This window comes from Lissotriton helveticus, chromosome 7 (genome assembly GCF_964261635.1).
Source record: "Lissotriton helveticus chromosome 7, aLisHel1.1, whole genome shotgun sequence".
Taxonomy (NCBI): domain Eukaryota; kingdom Metazoa; phylum Chordata; class Amphibia; order Caudata; family Salamandridae; genus Lissotriton; species Lissotriton helveticus.
In genome coordinates this window covers 453,940,675-453,957,728 of record NC_136068.1, presented here as the reverse complement: position 1 = coordinate 453,957,728, position 17,054 = coordinate 453,940,675, and the positions used below count along the sequence as shown (strand labels likewise).

The 17,054-nt window shown below is 45.1% G+C and overlaps 1 protein-coding gene across 1 annotated transcript in view; it reads right to left on the bottom strand.

Annotated features, from left to right (window-relative positions):
* TLCD3B (TLC domain containing 3B) overlaps positions 1–17,054 on the bottom strand; it is a 143,898-nt gene that overhangs the window by 35,856 nt on the left and 90,988 nt on the right. The window lies entirely within an intron of this gene.

The following is a 17,054-nucleotide window of genomic DNA, read 5'->3' as shown; positions in this document are numbered from 1 at the left end:
CCCTATTGGCTGTGAGTGAATCTCCCTAACTTTCCATCTGGGACCGTGATTTTGCAATATCTGACCAGACATCCCAGATCAGGTAACCCGTTGCTGCCTGCTCCTCTTAGAGATTTTTATCATCTAGCAGCCATGTCCCTAACCTAATTTTATGGATGTACCGAGCATGGCTATGTGTTGCTTCTGTAACCATGTATCTACTTATCACATCTTTATGGTTTACCTCATATGATGTGTCAGACCGCAACATTGATCAACAACTTATTACATTTCTATGACCAATCGATCATGTTTCTGTGTTGAGGATCCCCATAATTGGTTTACCTCTCATGCTGTGTCAGACCGCTACAACCACCGGTCATGACACCTCTTTCTCTAATGTATTCCTCGTGTGATCTCAAGATATGACCTTGTATTTCCCTTCTCTGCCTTTTATTATTTAAGGAGCTGTTTCGGGATCCGTATGTGACCCATAGTAATACTATTTTATTGATTTCTCATACAGATTTACTGCCCCATTTTCCCCTGTCCTGATGAAGACCCTCTAGCAAGGTTTATACTACGCCTGCATCCGCTTGGGTCGACACGTCGACACTTCCTCCTCTGTTCAGCCTCCTCCTTGACTTATCATTTGTGATTCTACTTTATTTGAGGCATGATTACTAAATTAACTGATGAATTATTTTTTCCATTGTGTTAATTTATTATTATTTCTGGTGTATTCAGGTCTCAGTGACCATCGTTGCAATTTCCATACTTTCACTATCCCATCACTACCCTTCCCTATTTCATCCTTTAGGGGCATTATATGTAATTTATTATGTATTTATTTTATGAATGATCTTTTAAGATACACGTTGTGATTAAAAACAATGTTGTTATAATTGTCTTTGTATTTACTCAAGTGATTTTATTGCCATGTTAATTGTTTGACTATCTGGGACCACTTTGTCTGTATCACTTATCCACCCAGGTCCCAGTGACTTTTTGGGTTAACCCGTTTTTTCAGCACAGCACGTGCGAATACATAAGCCTTGAATGAAGGCACTTTATGTTGCCCCCGCCGCCACGAGTCTGCTGTAGTGGCTGAAATCGGCCTCAGTACAATGGGAGCCGCTCCGCAAGAGTAAGATAACAAGCATCAAAGGGCCGAGAGAGGGAGAGAAAAGAAAGCGCGAGGGGGAGGGAAATGTAAACAGAGAGGAAATAGGAACCCCTAGGCAGTTTAATGGGCGGTGAACGTTCTGCAAATGTGTTAATTCAAAGGAACATATCAGAGGAGACATGAGGGAGTGGGGAGAAGGGGGAGGGAGAAAAAGACAACACAGCGAGAAGGACGACCGAAACAGAAAGGAATAGAATGACAGAAGAATAAAATAGCAGAGAAAAGCAATGCAGAATGAAGGGGCGAGAAAAGGGGCGAGTGAGGCTGAGAGAGGAGAAAGGCTAATTGACAAAGTATGATGTTACAACATACATACAGGGTGCTTTTATAAACAAGTGCTGTCCGCAGGAACTCTCACCACTTCTGTTAGAAAACCTCATTAAGGATTAGACATCTATGCTGCTGACGTATAAGATCCTCACCCGGGAGGAAGACTAAAATGTTGACGTTTGTATAGCAAAATGTTCTTGTGTCTTATCAAAGATAGTCAAATAAGCATGGGGTAAATACCGGGTGAAGAAGAAGGAATGGTGGCAAGTAAAACACATTTCTGAAAACCTGCTCCAAGTTCTTGGGGACAAAAGTGGCAGGCATTCTAATTCCCGCCGGCACATGCCAAATATTGAGGTACAAGGGGTCACAGGAAATAAACCGCCTGGTTGCACTGAAGCTGCATGAGAGGTTTCCTAACAGAGCGGTCACAGGAAGCGGGCTCTGCTGCAGAGATCTGTAGGAAACCTGCAAGCTCAAACCCTAGAAGCAGACAGGGCTGCAAGTGCCGCAATGGGGATTTGTGTCAGGCGCCAAGACAGCATGAGTTTAAGAAAAAGAGAGAAGGAAAAAAAGAGAGGAAGTGAAGGAGTAAAAGGGAAGCGATAAAGGATGAGACAAGGACAGAAACAAGGGAGCAGTCAGGAAAAGCACAACGTGCAGTAGGAAAACAAGTCGGATGGGGGTGGGTGGCGGGGGAGTGAGCAAGTGGGAGGGAAGCGCTGGCGAAGCGTCGCACTTCAAGAGTCTGGTGGAGGGGCGGGGGACGGGGGAGCCAGCGAGTGGGATAGGAAGATAGGAAGGAGGTTGTAGGGATTCATATGATAAAGTGAGATTATATGTCAGGTGAAAGGGCAATCCGTGTTTAGTTCAAATAAAGGTAAAGCGATTCATGATTGGAAATTAAATACATCGGAGAAATAGCGATAGAATCATGTAATAGATTGACAAATATCGGTTCAAGTTTTTTAAGTCAGAGAAGCAGGACAATGTGGGATAGTCAGGTCATCAAATATCAAAACAAGGTTTATGTTTAGTGCCGCAGATTGATAGTAAATGAATCACACAGTTTTTTGTAAAAAAGGTTGAACTTTGCATTATTGAAAAGGAGGGCGAGATGGCCGAAGGAAGTCATCGTGCGCCACCAGTAAAATAAAAACATTGTGCACAGGGGGCGCATTCCTTTGACGTGTGAATGAGCTAGAGCACGGCCTCGCGGCCGTGAAAGCGAAACAGCAGGGGTGAATTAGGGGGGGGGGGGGGAGAAGTGAGGCCGAGCGCGGGCTGGGGTTAATGCCTGAGGCCGAGCGCACGCTGGGGAAGCTTCAGATGCCTGTGGGAGGGAGGCTGATGGCTTTGATGTGGACGCGCATTCCGCACCAGTGCACCACATGAACTGGACGAAATCAGCGATGGTTTGAACCTTGGTTTGCTCACTATACTCTCGCCTATTATCACTTGCGGGATTATTAGGCAAGACCTAAAAACGGCCTCAATTAAAAACAAATCAGTGCCATTAAGGACATTGTACTTGCATGCAGTGCACTGCGCCAGAGGCTGCGAGGCAAACGAGGGAGAGCAAAGTGAAGCACGGAATGTGGGGGGAGGAAAGCAAACAGGTGAGAAACAGAGAAATATGGAATTGGGAGGGGGTAAGAGGCATACAGGCGAGAGAGCAATGCGGGCTGTAAGGCATGATTCCTCAGTGCAGGCCTTCGCCTTGAACTCGTCACTCCGTGGTTCACTTTACAGTTCACTTCACTTCGTTCATATAGATATGAACTTAAGTGAACTTTAAAGTGAACCACTGAGTGACCATCCAAGCCAGGTCATCCATTTACCCTCGTGTGCCTCACATGTTGCTTCTATGCCCACCACCTGCTTTCCCCCCAAAACACCCTGTCACTGTGTGCACTGCAAGTAGAATGCCACTGACTGCTTGGGCTAAGAGAAGGCTGTGGTTCTGAAAAATCTGGATTCATATAATAGTACTGGACTCGAGAATAAAAACTTCGTCGAAATAGGACGAATTTGGTATCAAAAGACCGAGAATGACGAGTACATCAAGTACATGTATTTTCGGCGTATTCGAGTGACGATTTCACCTCGAAATCGTCATTTACATTCTAAACCCTTAGCTACATGTTGCCCTTTACATAGGCCTTAATCCAGTTGAATTTGATTCCACAAGGACACATACTCCTTAATCGACTTCTCCCTGACCCCAGTACAAGTTAGAACCATTGCCCCAGGCCGAACTCGTTAGGTCAGTTCCCTCCCAGTGGCCGAGCAAGATAGCATCTAGGCTCAACCAGCCATAAAACCATTTCAGCGCGCACACCTGCCATATCTCGCTCACATCTTTCTCCACTCCTTTTCTTCACTTGCTTTATGATGGGGAGGTGACCGTTTTTATTAGGGGTCCAGCGATATCTGATGAAATGTTGGGCCTTGCCGGATGATTTGTTATGGGCAGCACGACGTGAAATATGTACATGTCATCATGACTCTGCTTTTCTTTTGTAATCAGTAACTATAAATGAAATACCACGAATCCAAGGAATGTTTTGCCCAAGGCTGAAAATTATGTATAAGAAGAGAAGCCTGACTTCGTGAAAATGTGCAGTCTCCTGAGAATATACCCGTGTTGTACTTCTAGGACCCTGTTACCTTGGTTGCAGCCAATAAACTAATCTTTGACTTCACCTAGAAGACTCTGAGTTTCTGTAGGTCTGACTCAGGAGAACCCGAGGTCTCTGGGTGTTGATCCCCTGGCACCGCTGGGTTACCGGTTCTGTGCCGGTTCTTAAAAACCCAGTACCTCAATTGGCGCCCAGCGTTTGGGGCGATTCCAGTGGTACCAGTCAGCCTGAAGATCGTGAGGAGCTTCGTGTGGAAATTCCGGAGGAGGGCCCACCACCTCATCGACCCCTGCATGTCGACGTGGTCCGAAGGTCTTTGCTGCGAGGTTCCCCGCTTCCCGACGGCTACAAGGACTGCTGCCCTGGCTATCGCCCTGATGTTGGACCCTTGAAGTTTTCGGTAGAGCGAAACGCTGAGACGAGTCTTCTGGTGACGCCATCGATATTTTCAGTTAAGTATAAGTGGAGCGTCTCCCAGTCCTTAGTTGGACTTACTTTGTGGTATCTTGGAGATACAAAAGGTTTTTATTGGTTCTTGCAAGCACCATAACCGAAGGACTCGTGTATTCACGAGAAATATCGTAATCGATAAATCCTTTGAAGTTTTGGAACTAGACTAGAGAGCGAGGATGCCTAGTCTTAGACTTGGGAATTGGTTTTGTCTTGGTAGTAATAATAGGGACTCCCGATTGGAGGACTCATGTCCGGTTCCTCCAGTTGGAACTCCGACTTACGAGCTATACGTTAAACATGGGGTAGGCCCCATCGTTTGCAACGAGGTATGGATTAAATACACTAAGAAAGATGGTGTTTTAAAATGGCCCCAATATGGTAGCTTTGATTCTGAAATCTTAGACAACCTTGAAGTTAAACTCTTCAAAAAGAAAGCCCGGCCGGCGATGTTTGACTCTTTCCGCTTATGGCGCAAAGAAGCCAAACAAAAAGAAATTAAATTAGCTAAGAAAAATAAGAGAGAAGGGGGGCTTTCAGTAATGCAAGCTGCCGTGCAGTTTAAAGATAATGAGGAAGAGCAGATAAATGAGCAGTTGCACAGGCAACGTAAAATGGCAATAGATAAGTGTTATCCAGTTTTGCCGTCTCTTCAGCAAGGGACAGCAAAAGAGCGTGAAAAAGACCCACTAATGTCGCAATTATTAACTTCACCACCCCCCTATGCGCAGAATGCCACAGCACCCCCGCAACCTTTAGTTGCACAAGCTGCGCCTCCGGCTCTTCCACAGCACCCGCCAGCTGTTCTTCAGCTGGCTCCTACTTCTTCGGTGCAGCCTCCTCCAGGCCCACCGACCACTTCTGTTTCACCTGTGTTTTCTACGATTTTGCCTACTGTACTTTCTACATCTCCTAATGCCCCCTCTATGATTTTGCCTAGTACCACATCTATTATTCCTGATACCTCTTCTGCCATCTCCACCCCCGCCTTATCTCACCCCGTTTTTTCATCTGTTTGTCCTTCAGTCTCACCTTCCATTCGGCAGAAAATGGCCAGCACTGTTACTAATCTTCTTCTACCTCTTTTCGGGTCGCCTGCTACGACCCCTAACATAGGAAGAAGACAGTTGCGAAGTCAACTGCCTGATTATCAAGAGAGAGATTCCCTGAATAGTTTAGCTCGGAAATGGGTCATGGACACTGCAAAATATGATGTACAGTCTGTCATGGAAGTCTTCCATCAATGGGAAGCAGCGACACAGAGATATGTGTTCGAACAGATGTGTGTTTTTCTTGGCGAGGATTTAGAAGACAACGATCAAGAATGCATCCCGCGAGAGATGTGTCGTGTACGATTTAAGTTTGGAGAGGGTATGATTGTAGGTCCCGATGTGGAAAAGGCAGTTGAAATGCTATTATCATATCGAAGTAAGGGAAGCAGTTCTGGGTCACCATCGGAATCTAGTGCATCTAGCAGGAAAAAGGCACGACAATACCCTATGAGAGAAGTTCCCCCACAGTGGAGAGAGGGTGACGCGACAGCTGTCCCACCTGTCCTGCCCCACTTTCACCGCGTATGGGTACATGTCCCATGGAAGCGAGCTGAAGTTTTAGCACTCAAACAAACACTACCCGATCCGCGTAAAAATCCTGCAGGGTACTATAAAGAATTGTCGCAAACTGCTGGGTCATGTATAATTAATTTGGCCGATATCGATATGTTTTTCGGGAACGTTGTTCCACAGCCTTTATGGGGAAAAATTCGTCATGTAGATCATGACCAGGAATTAGGTGACACGTAGGCTAATATTACTGCTGCAGATGCACGACAAGTTGGTGGTGCCAAGCCTGAGCCTCTGATAGCGGAACTACCTGGTAGAATAGTAGATTACATGAAAACGATAATGCCTGCAATACGCGTAAATTGGGATAAGTTATCTGCATGCAAGCAAAAGAAAGAAGAAACTGTTTCAGATTTCTTCACCAGATTTGAAGAAACATTCATTGACCACAGCGGTCAAGATATGACCACAGAAGGTGGTCAGAGATTGTTTGTCGATAAATTTGTGCACAATCTGCTTCCAGATTTGTGTAGGAAATTAAAAGATTCTGAAAGTTCTTGGGCAGTCTCATCTTCAGCCCAGATATTAGCTACCGCACAGTACTACGAGAATAGAGACAAAGATGAGAAAGATAAAGTAGAAAAGAAACCTAGAGAACTCAAAACGAAGGTTTTGCTACAGCAAGCCTATCCGCCACGTGGTGGTGGTAATCAAAGTAATAATGGTCAGAATCACTACCAGAACACTTTTCAGCAGCCTCAACAATATCAGAGAAACTTGCAAAGATTCGATTACACTCAACACCGCGTAGGTCCCAACCAGTGTTTATATTGCAAACAAGAGGGTCATTACAAATATAACTGTCCTGCCCTACCACAACGTGCAAATGGAATTTCTGGCGTAAGAGGTCGTGGCAGTCAGCAAGCGCCTAGAGGTAGAGGGCGTGGAAACGCCCCTCAGGACGCACGTCCCCTTCCACCACAAAACTCTATGAACAGGTTTGACCAGCAAAATAACGTATCTGACAGGACAGCTCAATACTACGTTGATGAGTATTACACAGAAAATGAGCAGTGGGAGAATAATGATTGCTAGGACAGCCTTAGACAAGGAGAGGGAGTTGTTTCAGTTCCAGTAGATCAGAGTGGACCTTACGTTGAGGTGATTACATCGGGTGTGTCAGAACCTTTTCTGTTGGATACTGGTGCTACAAAGAGTTCTATTATGCACTCCAAACTCCCTGGCGCACCTTTGTCTGGCGAAATGAACGTTTCCGTAGGTTTTTCTGGCGCCCCGGTTAGAAATCCGATTTCTGACCCTTTATCTCTTTCTGTTGGTCCTTGTGAATTCGAAGCACCCCTTATTTTGACAACAGGTTGTGGGGAAAATTTGCTAGGATTAGATTTGCTAAAAAGATTGTATGCGACTTTGTACTGTTCTCACTCAGGAGTACGACTTACTTTAGGTAAGAAAGTGGTTTCTCCCATGTATTTGTCGAGAAATGCACTTCCAGCAGAATTGGCACTTCTCCCAGATATTCTTTGGGCTACTGGTCCGAATGATGTAGGTCTTTTAGAAATTCCACCATATGTTGTAACATTGAAGTCGAATGTCAAAATGCCACGAATTCCCCAATACAGAATATCCAATGAGGGCGAAAAAGCTTTGCTAGCGATTGTTTACGAGTTGATTGAAAAAGACGTAATTGAAGAAACACGAGGCAATGTTTGCAATAGTCCTGTTCTGCCTGTTTTAAAACGAACTGACCCTTCTCAGCCACCTGTGTATAGATTCGTGATTGATCTTAGAGAAGTAAATAAGATAGTGGTGCCACAATTCCCAGTTGTCCCCGACATTACAACATTATTGACTATGATTCCAGCCTCTGCCTCCTGGTTTTCGGTGATTGACCTGAAGAATGCTTTCTTCAGTATCCCGATTGCTGAGGAAAGCAGGGATATTTTTTCCTTTAGTTTAGGAGGTCGCAGCTTCCGCTTTAAACGCGCTCCTCAAGGCTACTGTGAAAGCCCCTCAATATACAGTCAAGCTCTGAAAAGTCAGCTTGACACAATGGTTTTGCCCAAAGGTGCCACTCTCGTACAGTACGTGGACGATTTGCTCATCGCTGCGGATACTGAGAAAATCTGTAAAATGGCCACTTTGACATTACTGCGTCATCTATGTGATCTGCATCACAAGGTGTCACTTTCCAAGCTTCAATATTGCCGACAAGAAGTGACCTACTTAGGTCATCTCTTATCGAAGGAGGGAAGGAAACTGACCCCAGAAAGAATTCAGGCAATAGCAAAATTGAATGTGCCAAGAACGCAGAGAGAAGTACGCGCTTTCTTGGGCATTACATCGTACTGTAGACAGTGGATTCCAAATTTTTCATTATTAGCCAAACCCTTATTGGCACTAACGTGTAAAAATACACCCAATTCCATTCCTTGGTCTGATGAGTGTCAGAAAAGTTTTCTCGAATTACGCACAGCATTATGTTCGGCCCCTGTGTTAGGTAACCCCAACTACAGTAAGCCTTTCACATTATATGTCCACGAGAAGGAGGGCTGTGCATTGTCTGTGCTGACTCAGTTATACGGAGATAGACAGCGGCCATGCGCCTATTTTTCGTCAACTTTGGATCCGGTAGCAAGAGCATTGCCAAGTTGTTTAAGGGCCACAGCAGCAGCAGCTGTTTCTATTCGACAGTCTGCAGGTCTAGTAATGAATAATACACTAATCGTGATGGTCCCGCATGCAGTAGACACATTGTTAAAAAGGACCAAGACACAGCACTTAACTAGTGCTCGACTGTCCAGTTATGAATTGACGCTACTAGCGAGCCATGTGCACATAAAAAGGTGCAGTACCTTGAACATAGCCACATTGTTACCAATTGCAGAGGAATCGGATGCTTCAGAACAGCACGATTGTTTCCTTAGAACAGAGGAAGAGACGAAAGGGAGAGTTGATTTGTTCGACACTCCTCTTGCTGAATGTGATGGTACATTATGGGTGGATGGTTCATGCTTTAAACTCCCAAATGGTAACGTGACTACAGCATATGCTGTCACAACTTTGCACACAGTCATTGAAACTGCACGAATACCACATGGTTCAGCTCAAGCCGCTGAACTCGTGGCACTGACGAGAGCATGTGTGTTATCTAAAGGAATGAAAGTGACTGTCTATACCGACAGCCAGTATGCTTTTGGAGTGGCTCACAGTTTTGGACGATTGTGGAGGGAACGTGGGTTCCTGACTTCGCATGGAGCTAAGATTCAGCATGGTCAGTTGGTGAATGAGCTTCTTGAATCACTGACGTTGCCCCTGAAAGTAGCGATCGTGAAATGTAGTGCTCACAAGAAAGTGATTGATGATGTTGGTCGTGGAAATGCATTTGCTGATGAAACTGCTAAGGAAACTGCAAAGAATATGATGAGCCGAATGTATGTTGCGAGCCCAGAAAGATGGACTGGTGATGTGGGAATATGTGAAGACACGATAGAAAGTGTGAAGTCCATCCAAGCTGAGGCCACGGAGAAAGAGTTAAGCATATGGAGAGAAAGTACAGGGAGAATGGATGCAAATGGTTGTTGGATTGAATCGACAGAGCAACAGAGATGGTTGTTACCCGATGCATATGTGCCTGCAGTGGTTACAATGGCTCATGGGATGGCCCATATCAGCGCGAAAGGGATTTGCGAGTTGTTGGCCCCGTGTGGAAGAATTCAGGGATTCCCAAGTGTGCAGAGAATGTTGTCAAGAATTGCATGGTATGTCTGAAGCACAATCCTGGTAGGGGAACCCCAACTCCAGCTGGTCATTTTGCACCTCCTACGTATCCGTTCGAGGTTTTGCAGCTAGATTTCATACACATGGAGAGGTGCAACAACTTAAAATACGTGCTCGTGGTTGTTTGTGCCTTCTCAAGATGGGTAGAAGCCTATCCCCTAAGGGACAATACTGCCTTGTCCACAGCGAAAGCCCTTGTGAAAGAGTTCTTCCCCAGGTTCGGAATGCCTAGAATGGTCTGGTCTGACAACGGAAGTGAATTTGTGGGTTGTGTGATGAAAAGAGTGTGTGAAGGGCTAGGCATTAGGCAGAAGTTCCACGCTGCAAATCACCCCCAATCAGCTGGATTAGTGGAATGTTACAATGGCACGCTTAAACTTAAATTGGCCAAAATCCAAGCGAGCACAGGTCTTAAATGGCCTGACGCTCTACCCTTAGCACTCCTATCCACCAGAATGACTGTGCATTCGCGAGTGAAACTCAGCCCCTATGAAATAATCTTTGGTCGGCCAGCCAACATATGGGGAGTGCCTAGGCCCACGAAGTTTAGCGAGCTGCAACACCCCATTTTGCTTGACTATTTGTATGAATTGACGGCTAAATTGCGTGTTTTATATCAACAGGTCCACAACACCTTGCCTCCGGTCTCTGGGACACCGGGTCACTCCATTGACCCCGGTTCCTGGATACTTGTCCGCAACTTTCAAAGAACAAGAAACGACCAGCCCAGATGGACCGGGCCTCACCTCGTCCTCCTGTCTACAAGGTCGGCTGTTAGGGTGGAGGGGAAGGCCAATTGGGTCCACGGGATCCATTGTAAGAAGATACCCTTCCCTCTGCCACATGACCAATGGGTCCGGAAAGGAGGCACTGACTCAGAGCGCACAACTGATGAACGTGTAAAAGAAGCTAATCCTGATTGTGAAAGTGGGAACATTTTTCAAGAAACTGCGCCACCACCAGAACAATTGAACTCTGTGGAACCTGAGCTACTATTTCTGGACCAGACAGTACCCGGGAAAAGACGCTACAATTTGCGACCAAGAAAAACAGACTAAAGTAAAAGTGATTTATTTTATGAGCCGAGAGAAAAACCTGTGGACTAATAAAAAATGTGTTTTTCCCCAAATCCTATTTTTGAAAGTGCAGCTCTCCCATCTAGGTAACTTGCTTATTTTTGTTTTTTCGAACCGCCATCCGGGTTCCGCTGCTAGGGTCGCGGTTGATTAAAGACTTTTGGGTGCAGCTGACGACGTTAGGTCGCTGGTTCCGGTTGGTCCAAGGGAGCTGCCCTAGACTGACGGAAGCATCCTTTAGCAGAATCAACCTACCACCGCGGGCAGCACCTTAGAGAGGATGGAGTTTCCTGATGTGGAGAGGCCTGCCAAACAAATGAACTTTAAGCAGAGACTTTTGAACACGATGACGAAGAAAATTTTTATAATAGTGTGTATTTTTATGCTATTCAGCGTAATGGTCTTTTTGATAAGCTATGTTTTATTCTCTCTTCATGTGACATTTGCGCCCACTACATCACCCGTACCTCCTCCTACTGTTTCCTCTCATTCTTTCCACCCTTTGCCTGACCACGAATCAAATAGGAGATTAGAATTCATCAATAACTCCTTCGTTCAGTTATTACACCAACACCAACTTGTAATGAACACAACTAACTGTTGGGTGTGTGGTCTCATGCCCCACACCACGGATTGAGGTATCCCCTATTTGGTCCTGCCATTTAGTCACAATGGGTCAGTATGGGCATATAGGACAATGTTCATATATGCACGAGAAATCCAACCCCTACGTTCTGTAAAAGACAACCTCAAGACTAGCGCCCTAGTCAAAGGTATAGTTGACATGATCAAGGAAGTAACTTCTTACGAAGATACCCCTGATGATGAGATACTTGCATATGTAGGTTGGAATGTGACCGGATATGGCACTACATTAAGTGAGAAACAGCAAGCCAAAAGATCGTCCCCTATCTGGATCGTACCCCATCAAGGTCACCTGTGTCTGCAAGGTATTGGCAGGAATCCCAGAGCTCAGCTAGGGAAGAGTGTCTGTACAGAAACGTATGTTTTTGGATCTCAGACTTCCCCTGCCTTTTTAGCCGCTAAGGGTACTTATTTCATCTGCCATGATAGAGCCTATACATGGTTGCCCCCTGACTTCTCGGGCTCTTTTTTTGTTTCATTCCTGTTACCTCCCACCTACACAGCAGCGGCGGATTACCATCGGACAAGGGTAGTTAGAGGTGTTTTGAGTAAAGAAGACACTGCAGGTCAAGAATTTGGTGACTTTGCAATGGGTTTTCTGCCGTTCTGGGGAGCCATGGCTAACAGCAGAAACATAAGGCAATTGACAAGGGTAGTTGAATCCACCGTGATTGAAACTGCTGGTGCCCTTAGTAACCTGACTGCTGAGCTCCAGTCGGATCGACTTATGACCCTTCAGAACCGGGTCGCTTTGGATGTAATACTTGCGGACCGAGGTGGAGTATGCAAATTGATCCAGTCCAGTTGTTGCATTTTTATTCCAGATAATGCTCCGACAGTGTACGGGGCCATCTCCAAACTACATAAGATTTCCGAATCTATTCATGTGGATAAAGGAGATTGGTCGTTAATGGGATGGTTCTGGGAACTGATATCTGCCTGGGGATGGAAAATTCTGATGGTCATTGGGATGGTCTTAGCCATTCTTTTCCTGTTCTGTCTATGCATACAGTGTGCTCCTGCAATATGTGGCCTCTGTGCTACATCATGTGTAAGGAAGCCTGTGTCAAGACATGAGCTCAGCACTAGAATGATGTTGCAGCAACATCTCAATGACTTTAGGAATATAGATCTGGACTCAGATTAACATAAGGATAGATTAATTGCCTATGTAAGGGCAAAAGGAGGGTCTGTGGTTCTGAAAAATCTGGATTCATATAATAGTACTGGACTCGAGAATAAATACTTCGTCGAAATAGGACGAATTTGGTATCAAAAGACCGAGAATGACGAGTACATCAAGTACATGTATTTTCGGCGTATTCGAGTGACGATTTCACCTCGAAATCGTCATTTACATTCTAAACCCTTAGCTACATGTTGCCCTTTACATAGGCCTTAATCCAGTTGAATTTGATTCCACAAGGACACATACTCCTTAATCGACTTCTCCCTGACCCCAGTACAAGTTAGAACCATTGCCCCAGGCCGAACTCGTTAGGTCAGTTCCCTCCCAGTGGCCGAGCAAGATAGCATCTAGGCTCAACCAGCCATAAAACCATTTCAGCGCGCACACCTGCCATATCTCGCTCACATCTTTCTCCACTCCTTTTCTTCACTTGCTTTATGATGGGGAGGTGACCGTTTTTATTAGGGGTCCAGCGATATCTGATGAAATGTTGGGCCTTGCCGGATGATTTGTTATGGGCAGCACGACGTGAAATATGTACATGTCATCATGACTCTGCTTTTCTTTTGTAATCAGTAACTATAAATGAAATACCACGAATCCAAGGAATGTTTTGCCCAAGGCTGAAAATTATGTATAAGAAGAGAAGCCTGACTTCGTGAAAATGTGCAGTCTCCTGAGAATATACCCGTGTTGTACTTCTAGGACCCTGTTACCTTGGTTGCAGCCAATAAACTAATCTTTGACTTCACCTAGAAGACTCTGAGTTTCTGTAGGTCTGACTCAGGAGAACCCGAGGTCTCTGGGTGTTGATCCCCTGGCACCACTGGGTTACCGGTTCTGTGCCGGTTCTTAAAAACCCAGTACCTCAAGGCTGGAACTTAAGAAGCGCAGGAGCGGTCAGGGCCTTAACCCCAGTTCTATCGTGATAAATGTTCTAGAAGAGGACTACAAGCTCTTTTAATTTCTTTAATGGTTTAGCGCATTTTTAAGTTCATGATTGAACCCTCGCCGGACTAGGCTGTGGTTAACTACACTGGGGTAATTACCCTGTGCTGACGTCAGCACAGGCGGCTTTTAACCACCCTGAGTTAATTCATTTAAGTTAATCAATTTGTCTGTGCTGTGCTGAACACCAGTACTGCTGCGAACACACACACACTGTACTCTGAGTCACTCTGCCACACTTGTCAGTGGCTAAGGTCAGCAGCGCCTGTTCTACTGCACATAGATATACCTAAACTAAGGCCGGGCCAGGTCCCTGTGCAATCATCGATTCTTCATCTGGAGCGGGAGCCGGAGCTACCATGGTGACCGTGACCATCACGTCACACGACACACCACCCACCACGGCCATACCAAAGAAAAAAAGAAGCAGCGTTGGTTGCTACACTTACAGTTAGGTGGTGGTGGTCAGAGGCTGTCTGCCTTTATTAATTTTAATTGATAACTGGGTCTGCTGCCTGGCCTGCACTGATTTGACGTCGTCACTCTTCAGGCTAACCACCAGTTACCGCTTGCTGATGTCTCGTGGAGGGGTGCGGGTTTGCCGGGGCGTGGCATTTAAAACAAAATCTACACACACTGCCTGCCGCACAGCCCTACCCCGCCAAACGAAATCAAGCTCAAATTGATCCCAAACAGTGTCCCGCCCACAAGGCAACAGTGCAACACTGAAATAATGGCTGCTAGCTGCCGCCTAACTAAGGCAAATTCGTAATGCACATCGTCACCAGTCAGTAATAGTTTAATGTTGTGAATGACTCATATTGGATTTGGAAACGGTTTTGTGTATTTGGTTAGAGTCGTATGGTCTGATGAATCCTATAATAGTATTATAGTGCCTATCGATGTGAATATTTTTAATGGCTCTCACAGCCACTGCTACAACACACTGACTTCACGCAGTATTGCTTCACGGGGACTCTGCCTTGGGAGACAAACTAACAGCGCCAGTCTGCCAGTGTTAAACACAACACTGTTTGCGCCGTGTGAGTCAGTGAGGTAATTTTATATACTTCCTACGAGCGCCACAATGCCATTTGAAGTCCAGAGTTGAGGTGTGGGGTAGACCCGGCCCTGATCAATAAGCGCTGGTGCTAAGCACCGGCACAAATTAAGCACTGCTTGGCCTCCACATCAATCAGTTAAATCATTCTATAGTTCGCAGGGTCTGAACGTTAACCCAATTTGTATATGGGATTTAAAATACTTCCTCGCCAGGAATCAGGGATCGAGCCAGTTGCTAACGCGTGGATGAACAATGGAGTGAGAATGCCGGACCAAAATGAGGGGTCGTGCCGGAAGAGTGCGTTTGGCAAGCCATTAGGCCCTGGTGCTCCCTCAGATCTTAGATTTTTTATAATTTTAAGAACCTGATCTTGTGTAATCTGTAGCAGATGTTCTGAAGATTCTAGCTATTGTGTCTTGTAGGCGCTTTCTAGTGTAGGAACTTCCTGTTTTATATCACCTAAGAGTGGAATGGCATTGTATGTCTGATCGATATGTTCTCTCCAGGTGTGTTCCATTATTTCTGAGTTGAAATGACGGTCCTTGCCATTTGATAACTGGTCGATAACTTCCCAGAGCAGTTTAAGAGTCTCTCTGTTTACTTGCATGGAAAATTTTCGCTATAATCATTCTTGGCCACCTTGATGTCTCTTTTTAGCTCTTTTCTTGTTTTTGAAATTAGGGCAAGGATGTCATGGGAGGGTTCTGAGCCTCGGACTCGAAGTTGTCTTAAATATTTATGTACTTGTTTTTTTTTGTTTCCTTAGGCTATTCGTGAACCACGCTGCCCCCACTGGTCTTCCTTCTTTGCCACCATTACCTTTTCTTGAGAATTCATTATTTAGGTCATGAGTGAAAGATGCCCAAGCCTTTGGACACAATAGTTCAATTTTGAAGTTCTCAAGAAGAGTAATGCATGTAGCCATGATGTCGTCTATTTTTCCCTTATTCCAAGTAAGTCGTTTTAGATTATAGCATTGCCTTGGTAGAGACATTGCATTGTCTGTTTTGGGGTTTGCCATGCTTATAAGCAAGGTGAATGTTTGGGGATAATGATCACTTTCTGTCCTCTCTTTTATTAAGAAGTTCGTAATATATGAAAGAATGTCCTGATCTATAAATGTATAATCAAGGATTGAGCCTGATTTCTGAGTAACCCTGGTGTATGCTGGAGAGCCTTCTAACGGAACTCGTCCTTTGAGCGCACACAATGGCAGATTTTTCAGCAGGAGTGCGCATCTGTCACCGTGTGTATTGCTTCGTTGTGTGTGGTCTGTTCATTTTCCATTCCTGACATTTAAAAGGTTCATGTTGAAGTCTCCGGACAAAATGATGTTAACATGTGGATGCGCAAGTTTAAGAGTGGCTATTGGTTCTGTTAGTTTCTCTATACTTGACCTCTTTTGTTTGAATGAAGGATGGATATAAATATTCAATATGATTAAACTAAAGGAGGATGTAGCCACTAGTTTGATACAATAGTTTGATACATGACATCCAAGTCTAGTCAAGATCTACTTCGGAAGATTCCCAAGAAAGGTTTGTCAAAAAAAAAAATGAGAGACCTCCTTTTGCTCTACCATATTTGAAATCCCTCTGAGCCAGATTGAGATATTCTTTACATCCCACAATTGATGTTGGATTTGTCTGCCATGTCTCTTGGAGGAGGAGTAGGTCATACTGAGTAATGAATTCCATGAAGTCTGGATCTTCCAATTTTGCACTTAGGCCGTTCACATTCCAAGAGCAGATGCTGCAGCAATTAGCTGGATTTAATGCTTTGGGTGGGTTTATTCATGCCATACCGTAACTGGTACCAGATGGATTCCTCTGCCCGTGGGCCGGGGGCTTGTCCGCTGCGGGGTGAGCGATGGTGATGGTGATTTTCCTACCGGTTTGAATTATGCCATTGCCTGGGCTGGATTGACCTGGGCCTTTCTCATCTCTCAGCATACCCTTCAGTAGATTTGGTAGCTGTAACGGTGTTGGATAACGGGGCGGAGCAAGCTTTTTTATCTCTATGCCCCATTTGGCAAATGAAACCTGTTGCTGCCAAATCAGGCAAATAGAATAGCACTGAGCTTCAAGACACACCGGTAGTAGATGGATATGACATTCCACACCTCAGGACTGAGGGAGAGGCAAAGATAATGACAAAGGAGGATATTGGATCAGCCAATCAGCAAAATTACACAAGCTTCCAGAATGTGTGTGGAGGGGGAGCAAAAATTCAATATTTAACATCAC